Source organism: Sceloporus undulatus, chromosome 8, assembly GCF_019175285.1.
Source record: "Sceloporus undulatus isolate JIND9_A2432 ecotype Alabama chromosome 8, SceUnd_v1.1, whole genome shotgun sequence".
Lineage (NCBI taxonomy): Eukaryota > Metazoa > Chordata > Lepidosauria > Squamata > Phrynosomatidae > Sceloporus > Sceloporus undulatus.
In genome coordinates, this window is record NC_056529.1 from 5,190,639 (window position 1) to 5,197,042 (window position 6,404).

General features: G+C 39.1%; 1 long non-coding RNA gene across 1 annotated transcript; it reads left to right on the forward strand.

Annotated features, from left to right (window-relative positions):
- Window positions 1–236: 236 nt before the first annotated feature.
- LOC121914597 lies at window positions 237–5,843 on the forward strand. Its single transcript, XR_006100546.1, has 3 exons — window positions 237–444; window positions 4,686–4,757; window positions 5,563–5,843. It is a non-coding gene; the product is annotated as an uncharacterized LOC121914597 (long non-coding RNA).
- The last annotated feature ends 561 nt before the right edge of the window (window positions 5,844–6,404 follow it).

A 6,404-nucleotide genomic window follows, 5' to 3' on the forward strand; every position in this document is an offset into this window, starting at 1 on the left:
TATTATTATTATTATTATTTATATGCCGCCTTTCCAAAAGATCAAGGTGGTTTACAAAATTACATAAAATACTTGTCTTGGCTCTCATGATCTTATCACTAGGTGCCAAAGTGATGTGGGAGGGACTAGTATTTCTGCCTGTCCAAGCCCAGGTTCCTGTCTTGCTATGATCACAGTTCTTCAGTCCACTGAGCTTGCGTATCTTATAGCAATGGCGTTGTCTGGGATTGTATGCCTTATTGGTTGCCGTTGTTTCCTTTGAGCAACGAGAAGCCTGTTCCTGCCACCTATTTATACTTATTGGTTAATTAAGAGCTGCCGTCTTTTGCGTGGTGGAATTCATCTGCAGTAGTAGCCGTTCTGTCTTCTTGTTCCTGGCTGCAAGGGAGACCTTCTCTGAATTAATATTCATGAAGAGCTACAGTCCTTTCATCTTTCAGGAGGGTAGGAGAAACATTACCCCTAATTATATAATAGCAAGATGTGGCATATTAGCAAGCATCAGTCCTACTTGAAAAGCATATTTGATTGCCATAAGAACAAGAAATGGAAGCACAGCCTTTGTTGAAAGAAAGGAAATGGGGGGAAAAGCCTTATTCTTGGTATAATGATGTATCTGATGTATTAAAATTACCACTTACAGGTGTAGAATCGTTTCCAAGCAAGAGTCAATTATTTCGAAAGGGGTTTTGGTAGAAGGAAAGGATGTTTCTGTTTATAGTCTAGACCCCTAGAATAAATTGCTTTCCTTTCTAACCACAGTTTACAAGCAAACTTTCTTTTGTGACTTAGGATGCATCTGCACTGCAAAAATAATCCAGGTTGGCACCAGTTTAACTGCCATGGCTCAGTCCTATGGTATTCTGGGTTTTGTAGTTTGTTGTGGCACCAGAGCTCTCTGACAGGGGAGGCTAAATAGCTCGCAAAACAACAAACACCAGAATTTTGTAGCATTGAGCAATGGCAGTTAAAGTGGTGTCGAACTGCATTATTTCTACAGTGGAGGTGCAGCCTTAGAAAACGTTCACGATTGCTTGACGATTTTGCGTTAGATCTTCAGAAACTTTTTTAAAAAGTATTGGAATTATGGCAAGACAAGGCTAGAAATGTGGCAGGAACAAGCATATAAATTTGATGCTATTAACTAAGAATTTGACCCGTTGTTCATCTTATGCTGAACTGTATGTCTAGGCCCCTGAAGGCTTTTCTGATTTACTGCAGTAAATATTAAACTGCTTGTCTGTGGTGAGAGATGGGCTGAGTGAAAAAATCAGAGGGAAGAGGAGAAGAGAAGACTTTTGTGAAATACAGTATTTCAAATTCAAGTTGTCCCATTTTCTCTTCTAACCCATATATCAATGTCTGTCTATCATTCATATATTTTATATCCTTGACTGAAGAACAGTAAACACCTTCTATCTGCAATGGATTACTGTTTGGAATAGAACAGAATTCTGTTCAGAATAGAATTCTGTATTGAAAAGAATCATGATGTACTTTCACAAGGGCCCACTACTTTTGCTGAAATTGATGATTGATGACCACCTCTCCATCCTTCTCCCTGTGCCACCATAAAAACTTGCTCCAGAGAAATGGAAAACCCACTGGAAGAAGGTTTTGGGGAGCACAAAGAACTGGAGCAGCGGACACGGAGCATGGTTGTAATTCCACTCCGCTGGATACCAAAGTACACCATTGAATCCTGACCACGTTATTGAGAATTCAAGGTGTAGAGGCATTTTGGTGATAGTAAGTGATGGAAAATATACAGTAGGCCCTTGGCATTTGCTGGAATTTGATTCCAGGGCTCCCCATGGATACCAAAACCCATGGATGCTCAAGTCTCATTATATTCAATCGTATGATAAAATGGTGTCCCTTATATAAACTGGCAAAATCAAAGTTTGCTTTTTAGACTTTTTTGGATGGAGGAGATTTTCAAGCCATGGATGGTTGAATCTGTGGATGCAGAATCTGTGGATATGGAGGGCCAACTGTATTGGTGCAGATCAACATGAGCCCTACTAATCGAACCCTTAGAGAAGCCCATCTGACATTAGATAAGAGACTCCAGTGTTGGAGGTGGTGGCAAAGAATCTTCTAGCTCTTCATGGCTTCTCTTAGGAAGTATGAACAACAGGAACATTGCCTGAACTCAGTAATTAATTTTTGCCTTAACCAAGATGGAGATTTAGGGCTGTCCTTTAGACTGGGGTAGGCAATATGCAACCTGTGTGCTCCTCTTTTCCCTGGTTTTACTCCCTATTGCCACACTGTCTGTAGCAGCAATATTGCAGAAGGAACACATTGTTTTTCCTTTAAAACAAAAAATGCTGGGGGCACACAAAGCATACATTTGGTTTCTTTGTGGCCAATGTTACAAAATCATCATCAGCAGTAGGGGGTTTGACTCAGCTGGATTAAAGTGTGTGTGCCGATGTTCCCCTCCAACAACTTTAAGTTGCCCATTTCTGCATTACACACTCTCAAAGGCCCGCATGTGTCTTGTGGAATCATTTAAAAAGCAATGCAATATTTATTGCAACCTCACTGCATTGAAACACCCTCTTACTGCAGCTAGATCAGCATGCGGTAGTGTTGAAGAAACCAGATTTCCCGCTGGGCTTGCAGAGTATTTGTCTGGTTCTGATTCCTGGGCTAAGTGTGCTGTTCTGAGCACTATGGTGCTGTAGATACCTCCATCAAGGAATTCTCTAGAACAACTTGTCTGGTAGTGAATAAGCTTCCATTTCCTCCTCCTGCTTGCAGGTCCCAAGTGCTATTTTTTGTGTGCTGCTTATCTGTACCTGGCAAAACTGACTCAGCTTCTTATGTGACTAAAAAGCTACTGGACTTCCTCTCAAATGAATACTGCTTGCTATTCATATGTTGCCAACCAAATGGTTGGTTTGTCCTGGATCAAATGTCTTCCCTTGGCTTCTCTTTTAGTAGATTTTGGGACACAGCTTGAAATCTGTTCCAAGTTCGGCAGATGACTTTGAAGAAAAGGGAGCCAGATTTTGCTACTGGAATTAATTTCAATCTAAAAGTGGTATGATTTCAATAGCTGTGGATCTCCTCTCCACCAGATATTTGGAGAGAAAGTGGTAAAGGAAATTAAGAACAATTCATGATGGCTACTATACCATTTTTCCTACCACAGTGTTGAGTGCTTGAGATATCCAAATTATTGTCTTTGCCCCCAATCGTCTCCTAAGGTTCCCAGATCTCAGGGACTAGATCCTCAGGACAAGTGAGGAGAATCTCAGGGTGAGAGCATTGAAAAGTGTGTATGTTCTTGTTTGTTTCATCATTTGAATGGCATATTCTGAGTAACTGTGACTGATACTTACTATGTGATGCTTAATAATATTATCAGGAACTACCTTATGATGGGCCTGACTTGGAAACTCTAACTGGCAGTTGTCGTGTCTTGACGGTGGATGGGTTGAACAATGCAAAAATAATGGGAACAAATTGGTATTGCTCAAAAGTCTCACCAGCCAAGGAGTGATCGCTAAACTCGATGTGGTGGATAGGCAAGCTGTCAAAAATAGATGAGAGAGTAAGATGAAAAGGCAGAGGAAAGAACGCTAAAAGTTTATTATCTGTTATTGATTGCTGGAAACAAAAGCTCTATTTATGTGCACACAGATACGCTGTCAACATTATGTAATCAATAAGAGTATGTTCTGTAGCTTTGTGATGATTTAATGCTGGCAGCTCATTTTGTAATGATTTCAGTCTTCTTTGCTTGCTATATATTAAGAAAAGGAAAGGCTACGGGAAATCTTTTTGCTATAAGAGAATGAGTAAAGAAGCACCGGAAAGCAGACTTTTTGGAGGTTGGGGTTATGTGGTGTGTGTCCCCCCCCCCCCCAGTTTTCAAAAGATTTTTTAAAATAGGTATGGAACTAGTTTTAGTTATTTATTCCTTTTTTAATCAAAATTTTTATTAGTTATTTTACACATAATATATAAGAAAAAACAAAGCAATACATGTTCCACCTACAAATATACAAAAATACATCAGGTTCCTGGATGCTTTCCAAATGTTCAGGTGTCAATTGAAAGTATCATATTTTGATAAAACTTTCTTAGAATGAAACATAAAAAGAGAATAAATTTTATAATTAAGTTTAACCATTTTTCTTTTTCTTCTTTATTATTATTATTGTTGTTGTTGTTGTTGTTGTTTTCTTATATCCTGCCTTTCTCCCAATATAGGGACTCAAAGCAGTGATATAGGGACTCAAGGCAGCGTTTTAGAAAACGCATTTTCCATTTATTCTTTTCCCATCCATGAACAGATAATAACAAACAATTAATCTACAAGTTCAGAAGCTGTTAAATTATCAAATCTTGGTTGCAAATACACCTGAAATCTTTTGCAGTCCCTAATAAATTTACTATTACTTTCCTCCTCAAATATGTAAGTCACCTTATCCATTTCTGCTAGTCTGTTTTTTCTGTCCATTCCTTTTAGAAGTTCTCCAATGTTTAGCCGAAAGAATTCTTGCTGCCATTATCATATGCCACCAAAGTCTGCCAATTTCTTTCTTGACACTCCTTTTAGAATTAAATAGGCCATCTAGCAAAAATAAAAATCTGGATCAAAACTGATTTTCTTCTGTAATATCACCTGCAATTTTAATCTTATCAGAAGCCATATTTCTTCCTTCCAGCACACCGTCTTGAGATTTTTTGGCCGTTGCAATGACCTCGACAGAGAAATGAGACACTGCTTAAAGAAAGAGGTAAGCAGCTGACTATCAGGTGAGGCAGCCGAAGCATTCACAAGTCTTGTGTCCAAATATATTTCTGTCCCTGATTCTAGATCAGCTTTCCTCAATTTGCCAACCTCCCATGTATTGGACAACAAATCTCATCATCCTCACCCAGCTAGTCATAATGAGTGTTGCACATCTATAGCACTCTGGATCAGTGAAGGCTGGTCTCAGATTTCATTGGAAATAGATAAAATCTCCCCATTCTTGTCCTGAAGACTGTATTGCGTCCAGGACTGAAATGTTTTATTTATGCTTGTGAAACTGTAAAAGCCAAACAATGATGGAGACAAACGTTATGCCAAGGAATACATAATTGTACTCCTTGTTCTGACGTCACTTTCGGTTTATGCAGGGATAAACTGAAATCCATTAGCCGTGGTTTAAAGGATAAGGTTGTGTGACCATGCAGTGTCATACACTCATCTCTTGGCATGGATTCCACCTTCTCTGTCTATATGTTTATTATTACTTTGTGTGTTTTAATAATCCTCTTTCACTCTGTTTGAGTGCACATATAAGTGGCCATGTCGCTTTTCCACCATGGGCTTTTTTCTAGTTAAATGGTTGGCTAGTCCGCATGATTTAAAAATGTAGAGATGGTATTTACTCAGAGTCTTAGGAAAGGAAATGATGCTTTTGAAATAGCCCATTATTTCATGTGTACTTAAAAGGCTCTGTCTATTCCCTTCATCAGTAATATGCCCATGCTGAATTTTGAGATATATCAACAAGACTTATCTGTTATTAATTTATCACATTGTTTTCCTTCCAGTATCAAGAAAACAGAGCCAAGAGCCGAGTGCATGCAGAAAAGTTGAGAGAGAAACTACAGAATAGTCCAGAACTGTAGAAGAGCAGTTGACTGGACTGATTGTACCTCATGCAGGAAAGCTAAAGAAGTATGCGGCTGCCTCTGGACAGGTTAATAAAGAAAATGATGGGAGCCAAAGCATTTGCAACGAAAGACATGTGTGGACGGGAAGTCAATAGGCTTACTACACTGTTCAGCATTTTAAACGTAATTTAAAAATACATTTTTCAAAACCAGAACTTTATAGCCGCTGTTTGGGGTTTTTTTTTTGTTTTTGTTTTGTCCAATTTGTGTGGTCCTTGGGGCAGAAAATTAGCCTCTGACCTTCCATCAGAAGATCGCCACTGTTGTGGCACTGAGAACATAAGAGTTGTGTTGTATAAAACCAAAGGCCAGGAGGAGTTCTATTTTTGAAGGAGTTCTTTTTCTTATGTTGTTGTTTTTATTTATAACCTGCCCTGTTCCTAGTCTTCGACTCATAGCAGTTTACAGAAGTTTTTAAAAAATAGCTGAATAGTATACTTCATACCAAAGTTTAAAATGCAGGCTGAGATCCTGCATTAGGAGAAGTAGCTATGATGATGCTCTGTTGTAGCTGTTAATGTGGCCCTTAAAAGCATCCCTTAGAAGCCATGCCTTCAACATAAGGATTTCTGAAGCCTGGGGAGCAGCAATGGGAGAGCAAAGAGGTGTCCACCCCTCTCCAAATAGTGAGATGTTTTGAGATAGGCAGCCACAGGAGTCCTGTCGCAACTGCTTCTCTTAAACCTCTTCACTACCAGGAGAGAGACAGATGTGGTTCA